Genomic DNA, 27,842 nt, shown 5'->3' with positions numbered 1-27,842 from the left:
ACCTTTATCATTATTTACTTTGTATTGTAAATATTCTTTAAAAATATGATTATTTCGGTTTTGGTGGTTTTTAAAAAATATTCAGTCATCAATGAACTGAACTTTGCAGCAGCATTTTTGCAAATTATTGTGGCAGCCAAATACCATGCAGCCACTGTCACCCTGGCTGGTGGGATGGGGAGGAGAATCAGGAAAAAAAGGTGTGGGTTGAGATAAGAAAAGCTGATGTAGGGGCACTGAGCTCTGTGCATTGACTCCCAGCCTCACTGTCAGACACCAGCTTTTCCTGGTGGGCATTACAAGGTGATGGACAGCCCAAATCAGGATGTCAGTAGGTGTCCAGGTGGAGGAAACAAATTCTGGAATGTCTGTTGTATGAGTGTTCAGCCTGGAGCAGAGCCACAGTGCCTTCTCAAGAGGAGGGTGTGACCAGAATAGTTGCAGGTGACATTTTTTCAAGCACAAATAAAACATGTTTGTGGACATGATGAGGTTAGGAGGTAAAATGGAAAAGAAGCAGGAGCATTTTGGAACATGCCAGAGCATATCTAGCCAGCTTTGTCTGTTCCAGTTATGCACAAAGTTATTTTTGCATCCCTTCTGCATTTGGTAGCTAATCTTTAATGAAGATGGGACCTGTTTGGAGATTGGCTTTTAGTAATGATACCTTGTAATGATTGTATGGGATCAGCTGCTTGTTGCCAATTTGTGCTGTGAGTCAAAGTCATCTGCTGAGCAGAGCGTTTCCATTTTTCATCTGAAACATTTTTATTTCTTTCTCCCCTCCCTGGAGGGAGGGATTTATTTCCATTATGATCTCTGGTTATGTGATTAAAGCATATTCGAGCTACTGGACTATCACAGGAGAACCCCAGATTTTTGAGGGGAAAACCCCCAAGACTTGCAATAGGAAAACCCCAGAATTTTTAGGGAAAACCCCCAAAATTTTAGGGGAAAACCCCAGAATTTGGAGGGAAAAATCCCAAGATCTGAAAGTGAAAACCCCAAGATTTTAAGGGTAAAACCCCAAGATTTTGAGGGAAAGCCCCAGGATTTTAAAGGGAAAACCCCCAAGATTTTGAGGGGAAACTCCCATGATTTTGAGGTAAAACCACCAAAATTTTAAAGGGAAATCTCCATGATTTTGAGGGGAAACCCCCAAGATTTTTAGGGGAATACCCCACAATTTGTTCATCCTTCTAGCTGGCTTTAAGCTGCTATTTCTCACTCCATGGCATAGCTGGCAGGGTGTAGAGGGCAGCTGCAGCACGTAGGGAAAGGGGGAGGCAGGAGATTGCAGGGGGGTGTTGAGAAAGGGGGCTCTTCAGGATTGTCCCCTGGTTGTCATCAAAGGGCAAAGAATGTGGTGGGGAGGAGGGGCTGTGAGCATCTCAGGGGGTCAGGGACACCTGGAACAGTTTAGGGCTGTGCAGTGATTGAGGCTGGAAGGGATGTCTGGGGAGCATCTGCTCTGAGCCTCTGCTCACAGTCAGGTCAGGGGCTCAGGGCTGTGTCCAGATCAGTTTTGAATATTTGTGAGGATGGAGATGCCACCACCTCTCTGGACTGCTCCCTAGGAGCCTTCAGGAGAGGAATGACAGCCAGTTTAGTCCTTTTAAAGGTCATGAATTGGGACACAAAAGAGTATGAAATTTTTATTAACCTGACTGTTCTGTTTTGCAAATTCATTTTAGAATAATTTGGGCTACCTTCTTTTGTAGAATTTCAAACTCTGGGTTACAGTCATAAGCTTTATGCTGAACTCTGCTTGTTTTCTTGCATTTATCAGTGCCTTGAAGCTTGATCTTTAAATATTATATCAAGGATAAAATTTTTAGAGCTGCCAGTGATAGAATGTACCTTAATTATCACTTTAGCTTTCTGCAGAGTCAGGCAGGTGTCTGCCATCACTGCACATTCACTTCACAGCTTCAGAATTCTCAAGGAGGTTTTGTGATTTCTTTTTTCCCTTTTTTTCTTTTATTTTTCCCCTCCTTTTCTGAGTTACACTTCTGGAAGGATAACTATGACTTCATATATTTTACAAGCTTATGTCTTGGACATGCAGGAAACCATTAAAACCTCCCTGAGGGGATTTTTGGGAGCAATGTGAGTTAAAGGCTCTCGGTGTAGGACTGGCCTCTGTCCTGGCAGTGCTGGAGCAGAGAAATCTGTCATCACTGCACCCAGCTACCAAAATTTGTATAAATCTAGGTGGTCAAATCCATGTCTCAAGGAATATGTGGAATATTTTCTGAAAATTTCTCTTATACTTTTTGTATTGATAATGGAAGCACTGTTCCTAAAATCAATAAAAGATTACAGGGACTCAATGCACTCAATGAGCTCCAAGGGAACAGTTTGGGTTGTGATTACAGCTTCTGTTGCCTGACTCTGCATTGTACTCTGCATTTTATTCCTAATGATTTATAACTTTGGAGGGGAGGATGAGTTCAGGAATTTCTTTTTTTTTTTTTTTTTCCCCCACAGTTTTTTGCCTTGAAGTTAGGTTAGTTCATACTTTTAACTGTTTACTTGTCCATGCTAGAATACAGATTTCTGGTTTTTCACTGGGATTGGACAAAGCTTTTCTGGTTTGGTCCAGAACACTGCACCCTTCAGTAGTGTGAGAGGGATGGCTGGGAATTGCTGGGTGCCCAGGGGGAATTTTTGCAATGGTAATGAAATGTAATTTCTGCATGAGGAGAGGAGCCCCAGCCTGTGTGAGGGGAAGCAGATGGACTGCAGAGATGTGCCTGCATCCTGCACCCAGGCATGCACATGCTGAGTTAAGAAGGCTAATAGAGGGGAAGAGGAGTGTCCCCTTCTGCCCCCTGCTAAATCCATCTCTGTGCTGTCAGAAATGGCTGTGAAATGGGACTGCTGTGATTTTTCTCTGCAGAAATGGTCTAGTCACGTTTATCTCTTTTCCTCTTTGCATATTGGCACGTTCCTTCTGTGTGCCTATTTATCCAGTCTTTACTTGGAGTGTTGGACTAAAGGTCATATCATTTTTTTTCTCTCTTTCTCTCCTTTTTTTTTTTTCTCTAGTCCCTCTGTTCTAAAGATGTCAAGCTAAATAACTGATGATTTCTTCTGATGCCAGAAGGCCTTCATAATATGCATATTAGGGTTTAGTGTATTTTTCTTTTTCTGCATCTCAGTGCTCTCAATTTGTATGCAGAGCCATCCTCTCCCCATGAGCTCCCATGCCCAGAGCTGAGGATTATGTTCTTATCCAACATATGTACACAGCCTGGAATGCTAAATCTCAGCTACTAGAGGAACAGAAAGATGTTATGGTTAAAAGAACTGTGTCAAAGCAACCAGTCAGATCAATCTATAAATCATCCTGTTTGAGAGGCAAGATAAGGATACACTTTGAATTACTGGTCCCCTGATCAGTACTAATTCATAAATTTAAATATTGCTACTCTAACTGGGAGGGATTAAGCACATATGGGTTTTTATTTAAAATAATAAACCCTAGTTTTGTGGCAGGGAGGGAGGAGTCTCTGTGGATGCTGTTTTATGCAGAAAGGGCCAGATTTTGGTAACATGTACCATGGGAACAGCATGGCAATGGCACAGTGGGTTGTTCCCTTGCCCTTCAGCCAGCCCTGCTGAGAGAGCAGAAGTTCCTGTAGGACTGGACCTGGGGATGTCCCTGGTCCTGGGGATGTCCCTGTTCCATCCTGTCCCCCCTGCAGCAGCTCCTGTAGGGGAAAGGAGAGGGCAGAACAACTCACCTGGCTTTGCTTTGTAGCTGCACCCATTTGTCCACCCACGGATAAACTGCAGGCTAATCTGGTTTCCAGTTTGTGAAAATGTACTTGAGGGAGAGAGGAGGAACACCTCTGAGGCAGCAGCTTGTTGGAGAGTTTAAAGAAATGTCTAAGAAAGTGAAAAGATTAATCTTTTCCTCTTCTTTCCCCTCAGGGTTTAAATACTAGATGACTTTTTTTAATGGGCAGTGTGTGAATGTTCTATTTATTAATCCTGTGCAAAAAATACTGTAGAGGTTGGGTATTCAGAAGGTTTTAGAAGCAAAAGAATAATTTGCATTGACTGAAAAACGTTATTTTAAGGGTTTTTGCTATGATATAGGAGCCTAAGAAGCTTCCCAGCAAATATTTCTATTCTCCAGAAAGAACATTTCAGTTCTAAGCTTTCAGCCCTCTCTAAAGAAAAAAGGAGGCAGGGGCAGTCAGTCAAAGAAAATTCAACAACTAGCAACCACTTGAAGGTATCTGCAAATAATTGCAATTGACTGAGATCTGTATTTTTCCAAGAACAAAATGCCATCCCATTTTTCCCATTTATCCTCTCCAGTCTTTGTCCCCTTGCCATTGTTTCCTTGGCCTCTTTCCTCTCCAGCCCACTTCTTCCCTTTCTGCTTCACTTGCCATCCCTGAATCTCCTCCATCTGCACTTACCCCTGCTCGAGTCCCTTTGGCTCTTGCCCACCCTGCTCACCCACACCGTGTCACCTCATTTCTCCCCTATTTTGCTTTTAGCTCCCCTGCCAAGTGCTGTGTCTCCAGCAAACATTTCGGGATTGCAGCATTGCAACAATCAAAGCAAAGGCTCCTCTGCACACACCATTTGCAGTCATTTAACTTCCAGAGGAATGCTAAATAGTCACAAAAAGACTGTGATTACACGAAAAGACTATTTTAGTGAAGATAGCTGTTATTCAAATAGAGATCGTATTTCTAAGGAGAAAAAAAAAAGGGCCAATTACTGAGCTTTGTCACCTACACTGTGAATTCAAATGAACTTCACCCAAAGCAGCCTTCTCACACCGACTTTTAGCAAAAGTACCTAAAGCTTTTGGCTTTAGCTAAAGCTCAGCTGGCTGTGGCTATGGTTGGGTTCCAGAGCCTTGTCCTGGTTACAGCTCCCAGAATCACAGCAGGGTTGATGTTGGAAGGGACCTCTGGAGGTCACCAGAGCTGGGTGCAGACAGGTTTGGAACGTCCCTCAGCAGGTATCTCCAAAACCTCTGTGGGCTGGGCTGCACCACCACCAGCACAGAATCAACACACAGCTTAATAGACACTACTGTAAAATAGAAATACTTCTATTAATGAACTTTCCCCCCCAACTTAAAATTGATTTTTATTCTCCCCCCACTACCTTCACCTTTTCATGTGAGACATTTAATACATTTTGTCTGTCTGAATTTATTTACAGCTTAATATACCCTATACTACCAAGACTTCATGACTTCAGAAGCCTTCCTCAGTTTCTGATACCAGAGCAGGTTGGGGACTGCTCGTAGGAGCCACTGAGCCATGGGGCCAACTGTCACTGGCTGGGGGCTGTGTGCAAATCACAAATGGGACAGGACTGCTGGGAACGTGCCTGGAGCTGTTTGATTTTCCAGCATCACTCTCATTCCATGGTTATGACAATGGGAGATGCCATCAGCTCACATCCCAGGCAGCAGACCAAGAACTCAATGTTACAACTCACTTTAAAAGTTTTTTGGCCAATCACACAAAGCAAATCACACTGACAGTGGTTCCATCCAAGCACTGTAAGCACAGGTACCTTTGGTTAAATAATGCTTATTTCAAATACAACACCTGCTTGTGAGCCTTCAAACACAATGCACAGAGCTCCATTATTAAGCTTAAAACTTCCTAATATCTCGCTAGATAAACTTTTCTGCAGTTTAGGGAGTTATCCTAGACAAGCATTAATACACAGACCATTGTTCTATTTGTCCTCACTTTTCTACTTTTTACATAATTTTTCTGCTGACCAATCTCATGGCCACTGGTTAGCTCTGGTTACAGCTCTGCTGTCTCTGAGGCTGCCTTTTGCAGCTGCCCCAAAACCCTCTGATTTTATGGATTCCCACCCCAACCTGCTGAGAGTGCCGAAATTGCAGTGCACGTGCAGAATGGCTCAGAGCTAAGAGAAAACTGTTGCCTTCATGCTTCTGAAGGTGTTAGGAAGAGCTGCAAATGCCTTCAGAGACATCTGCCTGTGTGTTTCTGTACAAACCCAGCAGTTTGGTTTCCTTAATGTCACACAAACATAGTCAGAGGTGGAGCAGCGAGGCAGGAGCCAAGAAATTTGTGAGGAAAGGATGCTGGGACTGCTGCTTTTTGTGTCCTGTAACACATTTCCTGGATCATCCTTGTTCATGGGGGACGAGGGCAGACAGTAAAAATGGCCAAAGTTTTGGTGAAGATCAGATCACTTTTAATCATGGGAGTTCAGTTGCCTTCTGGCCACCTCTAGAAATGATTTGTCATTAAGTGAGACTGTCCATCTCAGCTGTCACTTGAAACAGGGTCTGGAATTGAAGTATATTCAAAGCATTTCTCATTATTAAGCAGATGAAGTGACCTGAAATGGAAGCATTCTCTTGGTCAGCAAACCAATTACTACTGTAAAACCTTGCTTGACTTTGTTTTGGTAAACTGCAGTTCTGCTCTGGAGGTGGCTATTTTTAGGTTTTTACTTCAATAGGAGTTTCTGCTGAAGTGGAAGCATCTCAGCAGATTAGCATGGGACAAAGGATAATTAAATCCTGGCACCTAAAGAAGCTGAGGGGTAGAGAGTATTCACACTGGTGTTCACATATTTGCTCATGTCTATCTCATTTCCAAAGGAAAATGAAAATTAACGATGCAGTGTTTTAATGATTCCATATCTGTGTTTAATTGCAGTTTGTAAACTTGCAGGTTGTAAACCTGTCATGATTATGCAATGAATATTCTGAGTTTATTTTCTATTTTGTTGTGGTTTTTAATTATAGATTAACATGTCCTTTTCAGACAGTTTACAGCTGGGTATCCTGCTGCCCATGACATACCTAATGCACTTGCAGGAAAGGGAATAGCATCCAGGAAAGCAAATTGCTGCCTGTTCTGATCAGAGGAATGAGCAATTTACTGAATACTGACTAAATTTCAGTCATAAGTAATGCATTAACATTGGTATTACACCATCAGCATTGCTCTTCTGCCCTTAGTAAAACTAAAGAAATTTCACCTTTGAAATTGTATTCAGATTTATAATTGAGCACTTTGAGTGATGGGTTCATCTAATGCAAGCAAAAGGAAGTGATTTACAATGTCTGTCAGCAGAACATTGTTATGTGAGGAGAGATTAACAATCATAATTTCAGACTCAACAGTATTTAAAATTCTGAATTGTCTGTTTTAATGCAAATGCTCTGTCTTTTAATACCATGCTCCTTAATTAGGTGAAATAAACCTTCCTTGCTTGGGTAGTCCCCTAAATTAGTGACCAGCCCAACACCCTCAGGATCATGCTTTCACATTGTTTAATCTGTTCCAATCACACAAAGTGACAGAAAAAAATAATAAACCGGTCTCTTACGTATGGAGCACAAGAGGTATGCCTTCAGATCCAAACTCCTCTGGATTCCTTTCCAGGTTGTTTTTATTTTAAGAGGAAACTGGTGGGCACCAGCGGGCTCAGCTCAGATCTGCCTGGCTGAGCAGTGCTTGCTGTGCTCTCACTGTGGTTTCTGCCCTGCAGCAGTGGTGTCGGTGGAGAGTTAGCAGAGCAGCACCAGAGTGACCCAGAGCACTGCTGGCACGGTGGACAGAGGTCACCCAGGGGAGGAGCAGGTCTGGGACTGCTCCCCTGGGCTGTGCTGGCAGCAGGAGCTCCCAGCCCCTTGGCTGGGTGGGGCTGCAGGGCAGAGCAGTGATTCCATCTCAGGTGCTTGTGCATAAACTGCTTTTAGTCTAAGCAGGTCAGCTACCCTGAGCAGCAGAGCTGTGGGATGTGGCTCTTCAGCTGCTGAGCTCACAGCTGGGGTGCAGCCTCTGCTGATGTTTGCATGGCCCCACAGCCAGCAGGCACAGAGCTAAACTCCTGCCACGTGTGTGTCCTGAGTGGCACCCCTCCCACGAGGGCACAGCAGCAGAATCAGACAGCAGAGCCACTTTGCAAGGGTTTGGCACTGCAGGGCAGCTGCACTTGCAGCAGGAGCCCTGGGAGTGATGGATAACCAGCCCATGGTGGCACCTCCCAGAAGGACAAACTGCAGCTGAGATCTGTCTGGGGTGAGATTTACCTCACATTATCCATTAGAAAGATGGGTGTAGCCTGGGCATGAGCTGTGTGTTTTGCTGGATGCTCAGTGGAGGGGATTATCCATCCCAGATATTTCATATTGGTGCTAAGGTGGGATAACTTACCCTCCACACTTGGTCATCTCCATCCAGACATGATTCCAGCTTGCTCAGACAAGGTGCCCCAATTTTGAAGAGTTTCAGCTGAGGATGAAAGAAATCCAGTGAGGAAACTCCAGGTTTTCTGGCAGCAGCCAGCCCCCATGCCCAGGAGTCTCTTCCTTCACAGCTCAGGTTGTCCTGTGATGATTTTTCTTGTCTGTGTGACAGCACAGGCCAGAGGGATTTGGAGTTTGTTGTGCTACAAACAAAATGTAGCATTCAAGATCACCTGGTATCCTTGAATATTAAGATTCAAATGAAATTTCATTTAAAATTTGTTTATAAATTATATGGAAAAGTGAGGGGTACAGTCTTTCTAGCAGTGCATGGCAAGATCCTTTGTGGGGGTTTTGTGCTTGAGAAAATCATGATGTTTGGAGAACTGACAACTTCAAACTTTCACAGCTACTACAAGCAGTATTTCTAATAATTATTAGACATCACAGTGAAACCTGCTTGGCCTCTGGTTCCACTATCATTTTGAAAGTCCCATTAGGCTCTTTGGATGCTATCACTGAAGTTCATATCTCTTAAATGCACCTTTCGGGCTGCATACAATTTTATGGTGCAAAAATCAGAAGAATTTCAGCATCTCTTGCTCCTGAAAGCTTCTGGGTAATTTCAGCAGTTCTGAATGAAGTAACTCAGACTATGGTTTTCAAAGCTCTGAGAGAGATTTAGAAGACCATTAATGGGAGGAGAATATTAAAGCATCAGTCCTATGTTTTAAGCCCAGAATTGATTTCAGCTGCCATCAGAGAGTTAGGATTTCACCCTGAAGTCTTAGTGATTAAACTAGCCTGAAACCTAGCCAGTCTTCTTTCCTTTTGTCATGGTGCAGGCTAAGCAAAGAAGGCATGGATGAAATGGAGAAATATTTATGAGAGACCTTCCACTTGCTGTTTTGGAGAGAGTTTGGCTTTTAGGGTACACACAAAGCCATGTGATTATCCAGCTCTGGCTACAGGAAATATCACTTGTGTTGGATCCTCAGCAAGCCATAAGGCTTGGAGCACAGTCCATAATTACCTAATGAGATAATTTATTCCATCAGCCTCCAGCCTTTGGGTCTCCTGAGACTATAGAGGTTTTCCAAATTGTTTATGTTGATTATTGTATTTTTGTCTGTAGACTCCTACTCCTTGTTTTAACCTCCATACAGGTAGCTAAGAAAATGTCACTAATTTTGGCAAGCACTTGCTCATATTTCTTGGAAATCTTTTGATTTTGGTTATCCAATCCATGAAAAGTGCTGTAGGAAGTGGCACAGACATCTCATGTTAAGCTGAAGGAGACACAATAGAATTGTTTCCTTTCACATTTAATTGCTTGCTAAAACTGATTTGAACCCATCTGAGATTCGTTAGTAAAGCATCTTCCCCACAAGCTGAAATATCAACCCCAGCAGTAAAATCAGCCTTAAGGTGCTTTCTTTTTCATTGATGTATCTGCTTAGATGCTTCTATCAGTACACAGTAAGCCCACATTGCTTCACTTTGTATACTTTGCTGGGTTCTATTTAGTACTTTGGATAGTTTTACTTGATTCTGATGATCTAATATGGTGTTGTGGTTGCTCTTTTAAACAAAAGAAAAAGGTGAAGTTTTGGAGATTTCTTTGGTTATTTGGATATATTTTTAATTATTTCATTTTTGGTTTTTTTCCTTTTTGTCATGTTTATTGTGCATTCTTTAAATGTAATATTTCTAAAATATTTGTGTTCACATCAGGCTCCATAATACTTTTCCTATTCTCTTTGTTACTGTTACTAATGTTTTACAAAAAAATCAAATTGCTATGCACCCTTTTGAAAGGCTGAAATTTTCTTTGAAGTGTGGTGTGATATGGACTCGACAGCTCTTTGAAACAGGCAAGGCTGGAGATGTGGATGGCAGAAATCCTCCTGGATACAACCCATTTCTGGTGCCTGAGTTTCAGAGAAGTGGGTCAGCAGATTGTGCAAGTGGATGAAATATGTGGCCAGGATTGTTTGCTTGCTCTGGTTTTTGAGGGTGGCTCACATCTGTGTTTCTTCTCTTGCTTTTTGTCACAGGCAATTTTATAATCTACATTTTTGGTTCTGGTGTCCTATTCCTTTTCAAATCAGGATAATAATTGCTTTTATTTCAAGTTGCTCTTACTGTAGGTATTTCTATTATTCATCATGTGGTGTAAGACTTATACATAAAATAGGATGAGTAGGGGGAAAAAAAGCTCACACACTGATAATTATGCATACATCAAACCCCATAAACTGTGGAATTTCTTAAAATAATAGCTGAATCTTCTGGTAATGTTATTTTAAACAAATATTTCTTGAATAAATTGGGTGGCTAGGAGTGGTTTTTCTCTTTGCAAAACCAAATAACACCAGCACTACATGATGATTGTTAATACCCATGTGAATATTTCCATCTCAGCTGCCAGTCTGCCCCAGCTTTACACAGAAGTGTGAGTAGCTTTTCTTGCTGGGTTTATGGGAGGGAGTTTGCTGTGCCACACACACCTCACAGATGGTTATGATTTCTAGAGCTGTCACTCAGTTGAGCCTGATCATAATTTAGCCCATGGGAATCCTTCTCACTTATGTTGCTCTTCCCTTTGTTAACATTAAAAAAAAAAATCAAGAAGTGGGTAACCAACACCACAGTCTCTGTTCTATGGAAAAGCAGAATTTCCCTCCTGCATCATGCCTCTCCCCTGGACCATCATCACACCTCTGTGCAGACACAGCTTTATTTGGTTTACTTGGGCCAGTGAAACCTGTATTTTCTTGGCAGGTGTGGGTGAAACACTTCCTCTGGCCTTCTCACTGAGGCTGCTGCTCCTCTTAGAGCCCCCCTGGATTTTAGGGATGAGCCTCACAGCCAGGCTTATCTACTGCCACAAGAAGGCAGCAACATTTGCTCTCTAATGCCCTTGGAGCTGGATTAAGTAGGAACCTATAAAAGAGGCTGTATATCTCTTTCCACTACCTTCAAGCCATTTATTCCTATTAGCATAACTTTTTTGGCATCAGTTTATTTTCACTCTCTAAGATCACTATCAAAATGCAGCGAAATTAATTCAGAAAAGAATATGCAAAGGAAATAAAAATATGCTAATCCCAGGGAATTACTTTTTCATGGCTCAAATAAAAGCATCTTCCTTTCTCTTTCTCTCTCTGCCTTTCTGCTTTTTATTTCACTTTTATGACTGTAATTTGAAATCTTAGGCCCTCATTTTTGCTGAGCGTGAGAACAGCTTACACATTTCACTGGCACATGCAGAGGTTTAAATGTAACTTTATCTTCACCTTGTCACAGGGGTATTAAGAGGCTTCTGACAGATGTTCTGGTTCTACCAGAACGAAATTTTAAGTAGGGTGCAAGTGAACATGACATGGATATTGTAACTGGTTTATGCTTGGTTTATACCCTTTTTTTTTTTCCCTACTTCCCTTAAAGTCCTTTCCTCTCTTTCTTCAGAAGTCATAAAAGGTTTGTAATTATCTGGGCAAGTTAATGTTTAACCTTCTGGTTTCCACCAGATGTATGTGCTGGGTTTGCAGATACAACCAGAGCTTTGGACCAATAAGACTCTCTGAATTGAAAAAATTAAATAAAATCGAGGACATACCTCAGATTGTCATCTGAATAATGTATGGGTGTCCTATGAGATCTCAGAGGAGATAATTGGAGTTTCATGACTTCTAAGACTGCTGATGTATTTAGAACACTTTATTGCTTTGTGGAGCACCAACAAAATTTGATTTCAGCTTCAGGAGGGAGGCATCTGTGATTCCTGTTTTGCAAAACCCAAGCCCCATTACTGTGAGGGATCACACTGCAAGTCAGTGCCAAATTAATTTCATTCCCCTTGTGTTTATGTGTTGAGTGGGTGAGAGCAAACATTTCAGCACCTTGGAATTCTTCTAGTTACTTGCCATTTAATGCTCTTATCAGACAAACTGTAAATAAAAGTGTAATTAATTATTCTCTACTTACATGACAAGTTGGATATAAGTTCCATCCCCCTGGAGTCTGTTATTTACCTGGTGGTGAGGGGAAATTACTGCAGGGTTTTCTGGAGACTGCCTGGAAGATGAACCTGAGTATTGTATTTGTGGGGTTCCCAGATGAAGGAAGGAATGATGGATCTGACTCCTTGTTCTCAGAAGGCTAATTTATTATTTTATGATACTATATTACATTAAAGAATGCTATACTGAACTATACTAAAGAATACAGAAAGGATACTTAGAAAAGGCTAAAAGATGAAAATGAAAACTCATTACTCCTTCCAGAGCCTTGACAAAGCTTGTCCCTGGATTGGCCAAGAAGTTAAAACAATTCACATGAAAAAACCAATGAAACAATCACCTGCTAGATAAACAATCTCCAACCACATTCCTCATGAGCACAACACAGGAGAAGCAAATGAGATAAAAATTGTTTTCCTTTTTCTCTGAGGCTTCTCAGCTTCCCAGGAGAAGAATCCTGGGCCAAGGGATTTTTCCAGAAAACATGACTGCCACACCTGAGTTTTGTGTTCAGTCCACATCCTGCCCAATCTGTGAGCCAGATTTTACTTAGGACCCCCATAAAGAAGGAAGAATTTAGGAGACACCAGCTCTTATAACTGCAGCTGGCTCATTTTCACTTGCCTGAAAGAACCAACATATGGCAAATCCTTTATTCCTAACTAAATTTTCTGCGTAAGGAAGCTGCCAAATTGTTAATTCTGGAAGCAAAATCCCTGTGCTTATCCACACTAAAGATGCCACTGAAAGCAATGCCAGCTCCACGTGTTGCAATTCCTTCCCAGAGGCACTTTTTGGGGTCAATCTGTGCTTTGTGTCCATGGTAAGATGCTGTCCTTCCTCCTGCTGATGATGATACCTCATTCACTAGGCTGGGGTTTTTTTGTTGGTTTTTTTTTTTTTTTTTTTTTTTTAACCAGGGTCAGGCACTGCATTATGTTTCTGCATGGGTTATTCAAGGTGAATATAAGGAAAACCAGTAAATCTGTTTTTCTTTTCCAACAGTAGTAGGACTGAAGCCTGGTTTTGACCTCTCTCTTCTTTCTGATGTCTTAAAAAAAGAAATTAGGCAGAAAACTTAAGCATTGCTAAGTGTGAAAAGTCCTCCAAAATGTGAGACAGGAGAGGTGTGAAGACATTTGCAGAGGAGGAAAGGAGGGAAGGGTCTAATTAACCTTTCCCTTTGTCATTTTCTTGCTTTTGCCTTGAAATTTTTATGCACCCTCCAAATTTCAAGGCAAAGATATAATGCATGAATAGATACAAAAACATCTCTCCTCCCCCTGCCCCAAATATAATTTGGGGGGAGGGAAATCATAATTTTCAGTGAATTTCTCCAGCACTACTGCAAGTTAGAAAGGATTGTATAGAGACCATATAAACCTTAATTAGAAAGCTCATTAATAACCACTGTAGCATTAACAAGTGCTTTAGGATGACCCAGGTGTCACATAAGTAAATCTTTGTACAAAACTTTCCCCAAGTGTGGGGGATGGCAGCATTAGCAGTGACCTCACAGGAGGGAAGACTGAGTGCTGTAGTTTTCAGTATGCAATCAATGTAATTCAAGGTTGTGTGACATAATGATTTTTCTTATCTTCCTCCAGCTATTCTGTCTGTTTTGTAATTACCTACTGCTTCTCCAGGCACTGGAAACAAGATCTTACTTCTAAGAGATATTGAGAGATTTGGGGCTTTTATTAACAGAATGCAGGAAGACACTAAACATGTTAATAGTACACTGTGATCTGAAAGCTCTCTTTTTTTGGAAATTGATTTCCCTGTTAAATCTCTTGAAGTGTTTCCATTTTGTTCAATTGGGCTTCATTAAAAAAAAAAAAAAAAGAAATCTTGCAGAGAGTGTGGAATTATCAGTTTGGGTTTCATCTTTGAAAGAAGGAGATTCATTGACCATCTTGTTGATATCCAATGTGCCCTGTTGGAGATGGTCTGTGAGACTGAAATGTAGTTTTTGTGCATCCCTCCAACCAGTTCTGGCCACTTCTGCTCTTCCTGATGGTCCATAATTTACAGCACAGGTATGGCAGGCTCTCTCAGGACCAACTGATGTGTTAAAGACACCTTCTCCACTCCAGCATTATCAATTTTTTAGTTCTTTCTCTTCACAGAAATTGGATATTCACATAAGAGTACAGAACCAATTTTCTGTGGTTTTCTGTCTGGAGAATTTTTTCCTGGCTGATTGTCTCAGTACTATTGCAAATATTAGCCATTCCAAAGAAAATAAAATGGACAAAAAAAGGCAAATGTATAAATCTGAATGCTGCTTGAAGGGGAAGAGGTAAATGAAGTAGAAGAAAGGCTTTACAGATTAGAAATAGGCTAAAGAAAAGCAGCTGAATTCAGTAACCAACTGCCCAAAGCCAATTTTAACCATGAAGAGGTTTGTCATTTCAGCTTAGAATAAAATCTGGGGACAAAAACCCCAAAACAACCCCCAAAATGAAATGGTTTAGCCTTTCAAGGTGAGACAGTAGCAAACCAACCCATTTGCACAGCACTGGGTGGCAGGAAGCAGCCAGAACAGCATTTCTCATTTACCTGCGTGCCAGGGCATGATCCTGACTGCAGCTTTCCAGGTTTGGGGGAAATTGGTCCTCAGATCTCATTGCCATTCAATTGGAGACAGCTGTCTAATTTCCTCCTCTGCAAATCTCATTTTCTATGAAGGACACAGCCTGAGAGGGCCAAAAGCAACATCCCTCAGGTAACACAGCCCTGTGTTCAGCATGCTGAGCTCTCTGCTCTGCCCTAAAGGAAACTGTGGTTTAAACCAACAGCACCAACAGGGATGTAACAATGGCCTTTATTATTATTTAAGGATGTGATTTTAATAGTAATTCCACAAAGTGAAATTTTGGAAGAGAGAATGTAATGCTTTACACAGGAAAGGGAAAGCTGCTGAATGGAAATGCTAAATTCCCATCAACCCTCTGGCTGTGAAAGGACATCTTAGAAGCTTCAAAGTTCTCTGTTATTGTGTGTGAATTTGCATAAATCTCTCATCCCAGAAATGAAAATACCAAATGCCTCAAGCCACAAAATACTCAGTGTATTTCTGATTTCACTGTGACAAAGGAGCGTTGGCAATCTCAAGGAGATGAGTGCTCTCCAGGGACTCCACTCTGATTTCCTTTAGAAGTTGGCACAGCAAAGGTGTAAAATGGCTTCAGATGAAGTGATTCATGAAGTAATTAAAAAAAAAAAAAATAAACCAACAAAAAAACCCCAGCCTGGTGAATGGGGTATCATCAAACAATAGTTCTGTGGTGTGGATGAGAGAATTTCATCAATATTCAGGAGTGAATTTTATGTCTTGCATTTTTCTGGGGTTAGCTCATGGACTCCTTGACCTTCACTCTCATACTTCAGGGACTGACTACTCCTTCTCTTTACATTGCAGTTGTTTCTTTGAGTTACACTAATTTGTCCTTCCTTAGTCCACTAAACAGCCTTCAGCTTCTTGTGAAGGTCAGGAATATGAAGAGGATTGCAATAAAAGAGCATTGTTCCAAAATGTGCTTTTTTATTAGCATTAAATCTGGCAGCAGCTGCTAAGGGGAAGAGATCATCAACATTATTGGGCTCTTTTAATTACAGTAAAAGACAGATCCAGGTTGTGTTATCCTGTCTCCTTTGTATTCAGCTTGAATCTTTCTAGGGTAGAACTATGATTTTGAGTTCTGTCAATACAATATTCCTGAAATCAAATACCTGTGGAAGCCAGGTCCTGTTTGCTCTCAAAGCCAGGCAGACCTATCAGCAGAAATAGCAAGGAAGTTAAGTGAAAGGAATGTGACACTTGCTTTTTTTGGCATGAAGTGAACAACGGCAATGATTATAATTTACAGCCTATAAATATTCACGAGGAAAAGCTTCGTTTCTGTGGCACATGCTGGAACTGGGATGTTCTGTTGAATTTTTCCATCAAATTCTGGGGAAATTCAGATAAGGTAAGACTAAAAAAAGGAGTAAATAAACTCATCCAAGATGGGTTTGTCTGATTTCTCTCAGTATGGCATCTGTTCTCATGCCTTGAGTCAGAGCCTGGGGTTTAAACACTCACTTGACTTGTGTTTAAATTGCTGAAGTGACAAGCCTGGACTGCAGTTCTACTGACCCAGTTCTCTCTTCTGAAGATTCCTTTTCCTGCAGAGTGAGTGATGTGTTTGCAGCAGGGCAAGCCTGTGCTCCACTCCTTACGTGCTCAGAATTAGCTGGTGTGTTTGGTATATTTTAATTTTCGAGCCACTTGCAAAGTGTTGTGCTGGGTTTTTTGGGTGTGGGTTTGTTTTTTGTAATTTGTTTCTTGCTCTCTGTTATGTACAATTATCTTAGACTTAAGAGAAGTGTCTTACCTGCACAGCTGATTCCTCATGCACAAAACAAACAAACAAAAACAAATTGGTGGGGTTTCTAATGAAGTGAAATCAGGCAGCTGAAAATTAGCACTTGTGTGCCAACCCTGGGATGTGAGATTGGGAGATAGATGAAGAGAATTGACTCCTGAGTTATTCCTAAGAAGGAATGGTCCAAAATTGTGGTGGTTGCTCTGCTCCCTTGGGCCCTGCTCACTTAATTTCTGCCCAAAGGCTGAGCCCTCCCTTCACCCAGCAATCACCTACCTGTGCAGCAGCAGACCTAGGTCTGTGTATGGGGTATTTTTAGCCCTTTCAGGGATTCTGCTGCAGGGTTTTATTTTCTCTTTTGGGGGCAGACAGCCTCAGACACAGCTATAACAACCTGCACACAAATGACCACACTGCCTGCTTCCATGGCACACAGGGAGTGGGATCCAAAGTGGGATCTAATCCCACTCTCAGAGGTACCAAAGTGCAAATCCTGGTCCCCAGCTTGGCCTCCTCTGATGCCATGATGATCACACCTCTGTGTTACATGGAAATGACTTTTTCCAGATGGAAACTGGGATGGTTTTACTAAAGGATGCTCATGGAAAAACTGGAGCAGAATTGATGACTTTGGCCGTGCTGAATGCAATTCTGTTTTCCCTGTAGTTAAAACCTTCCCACTTCCAGAGAGGTGATGAAAAGGGGCCTTAGCAGTGTTTAAAATCTTGCAAATTCATCTGTTTAAAGGCACATTTTGGAAAAGATCTGGTTACAACCTTATCAAAGCTTTTTCTGTATCTTGATTAAAAGCATTTTCAAGGGCAGCTACAGGAAAAGGGAAAACACAGGTTGCCTGGCACTAATTTGAATTTATGAGAAAAAAGAGGAAAAGTCAAAAGTCTTCTCTAGGAAGAGAAGCTCTTGTCTGGTCATGCCCATGTCTGCAGAGCATTGGCACTGCTGCTTGCAGGAGATCCTCCTCTGACAGCTCCATGCTGCCAAGGCTGTCTGCAAGCTTTTGGCTCTTTTTTAGCAGATGCTGGATAATCTCAGGTGTGCTCAGTCCAGTTCCCAACTGCCTGGTTATTCTGCAGCCCTGCATATCCCGCAGACCACATCCCTGCTTTGGTGAGGTGGGAGCCCTGCACTTTTATAATTTCATTCTGGAAATCAGCACTAACCCAGAGTGAGCTTCTCTCCTATAAATCACCAGTGGTGTAAGCACTGGCATGGTGCAGTTGGGATTTAAAGACATATTCTCAGTGGGTTTTGGGGGGTTTGTAAAATCACTCACTGTGTTAGAGTCTGGCTTTCAGAAGGAACTTGTATGGAGTCCTGGAGCAGGGGCAGCTGTAGGAAATGGGGATGTGGATGACAGTCATAACAAGATGATCTACAAGTGATGCACATTTTTTATTTCTTGGGGAGCTTTGCATCTTGATGAAAGCAGCAAGAAGAAGAGGGAATGACTGAGAGAAAATTACTCCTGGATCACCAGAAAATAGACCAACTTTGGAATTATTTTTTGATTTAATTCCTTTTTACTTTGCATGGGATTGGTCATATCTACCTCACTTGTTGAGCACAGGTTCATTTTTGTTTCAAAGTCCAGTTAGAGCATGGCAGGATCTGGCTGACAGTTCTACTGCATCAAACAGAGGGATTTTAGGATGTTGAATTTAAATATTACCAGCTGTCTTCCATGCACTCCCAAATGAGTGTTACAAATTTGAAGAGAGTCTTTTAGCTCTTGTGTCTCTTGGCAAGAATTAGCTGGGCAATGTCCTGGGGGGAGTGACATGTGGAAGGTGACCCAGGAGGGAAACTGGATCTTTGTGCTAAATCCTAAGGTAAAACCTGCTGCAGTGAATAAAAGCTCTCTATGGACTTAAAAGTGTTCAGTCAGGAAGTGCAAGTGCATTTGTACCTGCAGAAGCAAAAAAGAGGTGAACAATCTGCTTGTGTCAGCTCTGCTCATCCTGAAGATACATGCAAGGCTTTGCCTTCCTCTTTTTTAATTTTTTTCCTTCCCTCTAACAAGAATATATGTCCTGGGAGTGACACAAAGAAAAGATTATTGTTTTATCAGGAAATCTTTGTGTTATGGGCTTGTTGTCCTGCTCCTTAAAAAGCCCATTGAAATGTAAAAAATATTCATCCATCTCATTTTCATTTCTCTTTTAGCATCCAGACTGCACGCTGAGGTCATTAGCAGCTCAGGTGTATTACCTCACCACAGTCTGTTGCTATGGAAATAGCTCCAAGCATTTTCAGTGTCTTGGCTGTACCCTGCCCAAGCATCTTAGCAAGAAAGGCTGCATGCAGGGCAGCAAAGAGTGGTTTAAAACATACTGAGCAAAATTTAAATATTTACAGGTATTTCGAAATCTTTACGTGCCTGTAAATCTGCCCTTGCTTGGTGGTGACTTTATGCAGATGGATTTCCTTCCTACCTGCCTGATTTTTATCTCTTACTTTTGTGGGAAAGTGATTTCTGAAGAAAAGGAATGGCCTCTACAGAAAATAAATAATAATAATAATAATAATAATAATAATAATGGTGATGATGATGAAAAGTTTTTTCCTCCCATCTGTCATTCAGTTTTCTAGGTGTTCCTATGCACAGCTTCAAGCAATATAACATACAGGCACTGCATCTAAAATGCCACTGTATTTAATAATAGAACAAGCTGCAGACAGTGCCATGTTCTCCCTGAATTTCATGGTTTGGCTTGTTCTCTTCATCCTGTGCTGGTAATTATTGCCTGGCTTAGGCACAGCTACTCAGGCTGCTTTGCACCTTTCATTTCAGGATCTTCATGGGCTTTCCACAAGTTAGGGCTGAACTGAGCTGCTCTCATCTCTCTGAGGGAATGTGGAAGAATTATACTGATATTTTCTCTGCTGCAGCCTCAGGCTGTGGCTGCTGACTCTGTGGTTTGCAGCAATAACCCTTGGACTAAAGGAGAGGGCACATTTCATGTGTGTGGACCATGTGAGTGGTGCTGTGCCCCAGTGACAGCCAGGAAAGGTGACAGATGATCCCTGGCACTGCCAGCATTTCCCTATTCCTAACTATTTGCTGCTGCACTCAAATTAAAGGCACTTGTGAAGGCTGACCTTAAATTTCCTGAAGTCTGAAGCCTAAAGGTGAAATAAAGCACAAAGAGAGAGAATTTCCTTTTTTTTTTTTTTTTTTTTTTTTTGTTTTATTTTCCCACCCAAGCTCCTTACTTTAACTATGAGGTGGCAGATTTCTGATTAACCCAGTGTGGAGGAAGTTTTAGATATTTTCAGTAAAGAAAATCAAGCCTTGTGCCTAAGAAGGAAGTTGAGGCAGGAGCTCCTCCTCTGTGGGGGATGCACAGTAAATATCTCTTCCCTGTGTGCTGTCTTTGCCTTTCTGCTTCTGGGCTGTTCCCTGCTGCCACTAAAACTTCAAAGCTTTTTTTTTTTTTCCCCCTTGTTGTCCCTCCTTAAAATGCCTTTCAGAAAACCCCAGACAGTGCAATGAGCAGGACTTGTGTTTTAAATCTCCCTGGTTTGAGCTGCCCACTGAGCAGTCCTCCTGTCATTCCTGCTCATTTGATTGTGCCATAAACTTACACACTTCTGTTCGGTACAGGGCTCTGGAGGTTTTGCTAGCAGCTCATAATTCCTATAATCCCATCTCCCAGACCCAGGAGTGTGGTCTGAATTCTGTTCCCACCTTTTCCTCACAGGATAATCACTTCCAGTGGTGTCAGACAGATGTAACGGGGAGAAAATTTAATTTACACGGTTTCAGTCACCTTGTGAGGTGTTTTGGCATGAAACCTGTTTATCAGTGGCAATCAGTGGGGAGAATTAGGATTACAAAGTGTTTCCTAGCACTGCACCTGGCTGCTGCTGTAGGTAATTGGCCCATTTAGATCAGCAGGCTGGCTCAAGCAGCTTGAGATGATGCAAAACCCCACAAAACCCCCTAGAGCACAGCTTTGTTTGAACCACAGCAGGCAGAGCAGGAGTGTCTGCAGGATTTCTTGCTAACCCTTGTTAGTGATAGACCTAGGCTTTGAAGCTGTGAGATTTGATTGCCTTGCTCCCCCCTCCTCACCTAAAACACACAAAAACACATACACAGATTTTTCCTCAGCTTCTCTTCAGCACAACAGCCTTGGAGGGGGGCAGGAGCACTCAATACTTTTCCTTCTGAGCACCCAATCTTGCTGCTATCCAAGCAGGTATTTTATGCTTGCACTTGAAAGAGAAGACTTTTCCCAGCTTTTAAATTCCCCAGAGAAGAAAATGCTGGGGGTTTTTATTGCCTGTTCTTTCATCTGTCATTTCTAAGATGTGCAGAAATCCTTGTCTGATAGGGGCTGGTAGCACTTTTAACTGTGAGGAATCTCTGCCAAGTTCCTGGTACAGAAAGTTGCCCCTAATATTTAGCAGTGGAATTTGGCTTGATCTGCAGTGCTCTTGCTGAGTATGGCCTCTGCTAGGATGGAAACTTATGGCCATTTTATAATGGTTAAGGAAAGCATTATCAAATTCATTCTCATGGCTGCTGCCTTCAGTTCCTGATTTGGTTGGTGGGATGCAGGGTTTTTATGGGATTGTAAATGTTAAATATTATAAATAAATACAAGGCATTGCTGTCATGCTTTTTGCACTTGATGAGCTCTCTGTGGCCCCAGGGGTCCCTTAACCCATATAGCCTCCCAAAAAGGAGAGGAGAGGTGGGAAGAGAGCACTGTTTGATCCCAAAATGTTAACTATAAAGCATTACCTGCAAGAATTTGTTACAGACCAGAACTGTGCAGTGATAGGAATTCCATCTCTGAAGAAGCATATCCATCCTGGGACAGGTCTTTTTCTTTTTTTTTGTGTGTTTTTTTTCTTTCTTTCTTTTTTCTTTTTTTTTTTTGAGGATTTGGAGAGGGGAAATGCTGACCACTGCAGGTATCACTAATGCTGATTTTTGGCAGTAATAAATCCATAAAGCCCAAGCAAAAAAGACCAACATCTTCCAGAATCTTCATAACTGTTTCATAGAGCTTTAGATAATTATATCAGGTACCTGCAGGAGTTGTCATGCCAAGCTCCTGCTGGGAAATTGTAAAAAATAGTGGGCAGTCCTTTACAAAAGAAAGCTCTTGAGTAGATATATGCTATTTGTGGACATCATTGAGAAAAAACAAATTGCACTGAGAACAGACTAGAATGAGAAACAGAGATGAGTTAAAAGCTATGCAAATATTAGGCACTGAACACCTTCTAATGCTGTGGGCATTTATATTTTTCTGTTTATAGCTGATTACACCCTTGCCACTTTCCAGTCCTACAGGTCTATGCCATGCAAACTCATATCTGAAAAAAACTATGTGTAAGAGAAAAAATAACAGACTGATTGTGAGGTCTCTAATGTCAAATGCCTTGGAAAAGGATCCCACCTGATTCTATTTAATTTCTATGTCTAAATGTGTCCCCATTTATTTCTAGAACTATGCTGTATTTTCCCTTTTTTTTTTTTTTTGATGCAGAAGAAAATCCAAAATCTAAACAAGAGTTTAAAGGAGGGGAAGAAAATCCCCAAAAGCCACTTCCCTTCTATACCAACACTGCAAATTTTCATTACAGAAATGTAGTCAGATCAAGTGCAGAGCTATTTATTTCCTTCAGCTGTCAGTTCTGCAGCTTTTTTGTTTATTCTTGCTGGATGAAGAATGCATCCATTTTTAAAGAACTGTATATCCACCACTAGTCTATCAGTTCTGTGAGATTGGTTTTTTTTTTGCATTAATATTTGTATTAAAGACATGAGGACAAAGGAGCACCCAGAATCAGGCCCTTAGCCAGAAATATGTGAAAAACTTAAAAGCCAAGCAGAATAATTGGATCTTCTCTAACAAACTGACAGAAACTGTCATAGATAATCAGATTAACATGGCAGAAAGCCCTGAAAACAGTGACAGAGTAATGTTCATTTCTTACCCACAGGAAACTTGGAGTTTAACAAGCCAAAGAACAGGCTAGCTGTGCATAATGTCATTATCAAAGCCAGGGTGATGCTTGCTGTCACACCTATATCTCTCTCTTAAACCTTTTGAAGGAAGGCAACACCTGCAAGTGCTTTCCAGGGGATGTTGGAATAACCCTGGTAGTTTCTCTCTGTGCCCCCTGCCTCTCCCAGTGCCACCCTTCACAGCCAGAGCTGGAGCCCCACGAGTGGCTGTGACCACCTGAACCTTCTCTCAGAGTGATTTCTCCTGAAATAACTGCAAAAACAGGGAAGGATTTTTAGCACAGTGAGCATGTTGGAAAAGTGTTCTCCCAGAGCTGCTGTCTGCTGATAAGATATGTATGCAAAAGACTTGAGTGACTTACTTGATTGGGCCTTTCAGAGGCAAAATTAAGATAGGCTGGGGAGGAAGAAAAGGGTAAAAAAAGCAGCAAAAAGACAAACATAAGCCTATTTCCAAATCCTTCCCCTTTAAATATCCAATATGGTGTTAGCAAAATCCTAATTCTGCAAATGTGTATTTGGGGGTGCTTAATGTGTGAAGAGACTTCTCCTCTTTAAGCCTGGGCTTTGTGGAAACCTGTATTCAATTCCTTCAAACTGTGTCTGTTGTCTTAGGCAAATCACTTTAATCTTCCCCTGCCTCAAATCTCTGTAGTGTAGCACAGATAGATTAAGTTTACTGCAGATATCCAAGTTATCAATGGCACAAACCCTCCAGGAAAAGACTCCTTTGATCTTGCAGTAAGCAGAGCCCTAGTGAAGCTAATGAGACTGAACATGCAGGATAAGTGCTGCTGTAGGTCTAATAAAGCTGCTGGGGAGCTGGGAAGGAGAGTAATTTTCCCTCTGCATCAAGATTGCATTTTGTTGGTGGAGGGATGGTGGAAATCCAGGTTGGGTCCTTGTTTGTGTCTGTGCCATGTCAGTGCTTTGAGGTGGGTCTGTGTCTGTGCAATGTCAGTACATTTTTGCCAGGCTGCTCCCATTTGCATTCTGCTGTCCCTGCATTCCTCACCAGTTTGCAATCCATCCTCCTCCATCCTCCCAGTCCATCCTGGGTGATGAATTACCTCTCCTCCACCTCGTTCCATCACACTGGTGTTTCACATGGCACAGCTGGGTCACACTTGCTGCTGCTGGACTGAAATGTGCTGCTGCTGGCTTTCCCCTCCCAAAGGGCTGGCCCTGTGGGGTGTGACCTGCCCTGCTCCCCCAGGGGTGCTCTGTCACCTGAGGTGACATCTCCCAGCTCAGCTGTGAAACCTGTAGTCTGTGTTGTGAGAGTGATACGTTGAGAGGCTGCCCTAGAACAGAGGCTGGACAGAGCCAAATAATAAAGCAGGGATTTATGGGAAGGATCTCCTCCATGGATCCACCCTGGGCAGCACCAGAGCCCAGCCAGGGCTGCACCCAGGATGACCCAAAATGGCCCCAAAATGCACAGCCGGGCACGGGGTCTCTCCCTGGGATCAGCTCTGCTCCATTTGCACCTTGCAGTTCATTGTCCCAGCCCAGCTTTAGCCCAGGCACTCCCACCCTGCTTGTTTTTCTCTCTCCAGCCCACGGGGTTTGTGCTCCTGGGCTGAGATTTGGCTCATTTGTCCTTGGTGCCCAGCTGGAGCAGGAATTGTTTTGTCTCCCTGCTCTGTGCACAGAGCTCACCATCCCATAATAGAAAGCTCAGACCCACACACTAAAGCAGCACAGAATCTGAAAAATATAAAAGCTAAAACCTGAGGCATCAAGGGATGTTGGCTGAAGAGGTCAGAGTGCCTGGAAGATGTTCAGTCCGTGCAGTCCTAGCACTGAGTTCAGGATTGCCCAGGCTGAAGCTGGAGCCCCTCTTAGCAGAGCTTATTCCTGAAGGGTGCTTGAACAGTGGAGAGCATCACAAAGTCTCAGGCTGTTATTTGATGTATTTATTTTGCTAACTCTGCTGTCACTCTGCCTTATGTAGTTTTGATGGAGCTTTGTTAAGTGCTGCCTTTCTGTCATGCTTTCTTTCTTTTCTGAGTGCTGTAGCAAAGACACAAAGTGTTTGGCCATGGCATTTGTGGTGGTTAGGCACGCTCTTCAAAAACAATGCCCAAGACCAGAGATGATGGAAAATAAATTTATTTTCTAGATTTCTCTATACAGTTACTTTTATTCTTGATTGACAATAATGGAAATCCCTTGTTGTTCATCAATGGAGTTAGAGGGCTACAGAATAATTAAAACAGGAAGAGATCTCTGGTGGTCATCAGGTGCAACCCCTCCATTTAAAGCTGTGAATCTATTTTGTAAAAAAATCAACTTTTGGTTAAAAAAACAGAAAGAGAATTTTGAAGATGTGCACTGACTTTTCTTCTCATCCTTAGGTTCCTTTCTGTATTATCATTCCTAGTAAAAATCCTTCAGATGTTTTATTGTTTTGGTCTTTTTATGCTGTTCTTGCTACTTTGCTCAGCTAATGCTCCCTTTTCCTGCACTTTGTCTATTTTTTGGTAACAACCATAGCCCTTTAGGGAAAGGACTAGCTGTTACTCTGTCCAACACCTGGTACATATGAATTTGGATTGTGGTTAGATTATAGTAACAATACTCTTTAAAAAAAGATGACACCACCACCTGCAGACAGGCTTTTTGTAAGGATGCTAGATCCTCATTTTCTGTGACAGGACTATAGTACAGGATGTCCAACATCCATCATCAAATGTTCTTTCTTGAAGCAATGAACACTGGGGATAAATAGTCACCACTGTGTCTTGTGCATAAAAGAAAATGAATGTTAATCATGGTAGTGAGTAATGATCCCAGGATGCATTTATGGAAAGAAATTTGTGTTGTTTTGTTTGCTTCAAAAATGGTCCTGTTTGCCTCAATAACAAAATGCAAAATGGTACAAAATAACTCTGCTCTTAGAGGCTTGTTTGCCACACATCAGAGGTCCATTACTGTGTTGTGGTGGTGTTGCATGAAAAGAGAAAGAAGGTACAGGAGATATTGGATCCCTGCCTATGTGGAACACTTAAATGAAAATTGTGTGCCAAAGCAACTACAGGCAGCTTGTCAGGCTGAGGTAAAACCCCCTTAAACATGAACAAGTCCAAACAAGCTTTTTTTTTTTAATAAGCAAGTGTTTGTAATTGCAGTTTTCACCAGCTGCTGACCTGGCTCCTTGGCAAAGCAGGGACTCCCACAAATTGCTCTGTGGACCAGAAGCTCTCTTGGTCCAGGCTTGTCTTCCCTCCAGGAGGGAGAAGGGCAACATCAAGCCCCTGGGCACTAGAGGATTTGATGCTGCAGGTCTGCTGTGCTTCAGCCAGCATGTCCCAAACGTGGCAGAAATTGAGATATCCAGGCCCTGTGGGGCCACCCTCACGTCCTGGAGTTCAGCTGGGCTCTTTACTGGGTTGGTCTTTTCTATACATTGAAGGTTTACAGAATAAATTGATAGTGCCAAGGGGGTTGGAAATGACCTTTGAAGCAATCCTAACCATCAGAGCAGTCTGAAGGCTCAGGGTCAAGGACTATGAGCTGTTTTGGTTGATTTTGACTAGCAGAGATCACTGATGCCATATGTGAGCTTTTTGTTTGGTGTAGTTTCATTTCTGTTCTGTGAAATTATTTCTGCTTTGGATTGCTGTGTAGCACAGAGGTTAACATGTGAACTAGCTAGGCTAAGATCTTATTAAGGCTTTGTCTACAGCAGGAAAAATAGGTTTTAACTTCCTAATTTAAAAAACAAATAATAATTTGGAATCTCTTTTGGTGTTTCATGTCACTGTCATATTTTCTGGAAAAATCCCCTTGCCCAGGATTCTTCTCCTGGGAAGCTGAGAAGCCTCAGAGAAAATGAAAACAGTATTATCTCCTTTGTTTCTCCTGTGCTTTGCTGCTTTGGAATGTGTTTGGAGATTGTTTATCCAACATGTGAATTTTTTTTACTTAATGACCAATCACAGTCAGGCTGTGTCAGGACTCTGGAAGGAGTCACAGATTTTTCACTGGTATCTTTTTAAACCTTCTGTCTGTATCTTTTCTTTATTCTTTAGGACAGTTTAGTATAGCATTCTTTTATATAATATTGATCATAAAATAATAAATTAGCCTTCTAAGAACATGAAGTCAGATTCATTCCTTCCTGCCATGGGGGACCCCAGAAAACACCACAGTTTCATATTTCCAGAGTTTGAGACCTTTTTTTTTACACCCATGAAGTTTGGGTGCTGCTCAAACACAGACAGAGAGTTCCACACCTGACATCTACCTAGGAAAGACAAATCCAGGCAGCTTGATCAGCAGTCTTGCAGCTGCAGGTTGCTGAAGATGGAGTGAGGCTGTGATAGGAGCTGACAGGACTAAGCAGATGTGCAGTGTGGCTTCATTATTGCATGCAGGGGGAGAGCAGTACCTGCCACCAACACAAACATCACTCTCAGAAAAACTGGCTGGCAGCAAAAAAGGCTAGCAGAAAATAAAATACAGAAGCCAGAAATACAGAGCCACCTCTCATCTGTGAGAGAGTGGGATTTGTTGGGTCTGTTTTTTGGTTCAGATTCAAGGCACAGCACAGTTTTTCATCTTCCTACTCAAGCTGTGTGTATGTGTGCCTCAAATCTATTTATTTTAACAATAATCTCTTGGGCTAGCTTTTTGCTGATCAATCAGAACTTAGACATATATCAATTTCAAGCAGACTTTCACTGAAAAAAGTTACTGACTCAAAATGATTTTACTTTTGAAGAAACACTGATTCTGGAAGAATCAAGCAATAGTACAGGCTCCTTATTTATCATTATTCCTGATATAATTGTCATTTGTGCCACAAGAGAGTGTGTCTCATTGTTATCCAGCTTCTGTCCTTCTCCAAGGGGCTGAGTATCACATCCCTAGAGCCACCACCTGGCTCCATAACAAGGTTTCTAACTGAACATTTCCTCAGAAAAGAATATTAGATTTGCTTCCAGGAGTGTCTGGCTTTATCTTACCCTGAAACCTCAGATACATCCAGACTATTCAGAGTTTAAATTCATCATCTTTCCCACTCCCATGCAGCTGGAAGTTTCTCCTTCTCCAGTGCAGAAGGGAAGCCCCATGGGGAGGAGGAGAACTGAATTCCTCCCTTGGTCTGAGGATGGTGAAAGCAGTGAGAGGGTTGGCAGAGGGGCAGCAGGATCATGAGTCCCAAAATTCCTCCTTGTCTCAGCAGCAGCTTTAGGAACCCCCTCTCT

The sequence above is a fragment of the Haemorhous mexicanus genome, chromosome 5 (assembly GCF_027477595.1).
Source record: "Haemorhous mexicanus isolate bHaeMex1 chromosome 5, bHaeMex1.pri, whole genome shotgun sequence".
NCBI lineage: Eukaryota > Metazoa > Chordata > Aves > Passeriformes > Fringillidae > Haemorhous > Haemorhous mexicanus.
The sequence above is the reverse complement of the archived record's forward strand: the minus strand, read 5'-3'. Positions refer to the sequence as shown.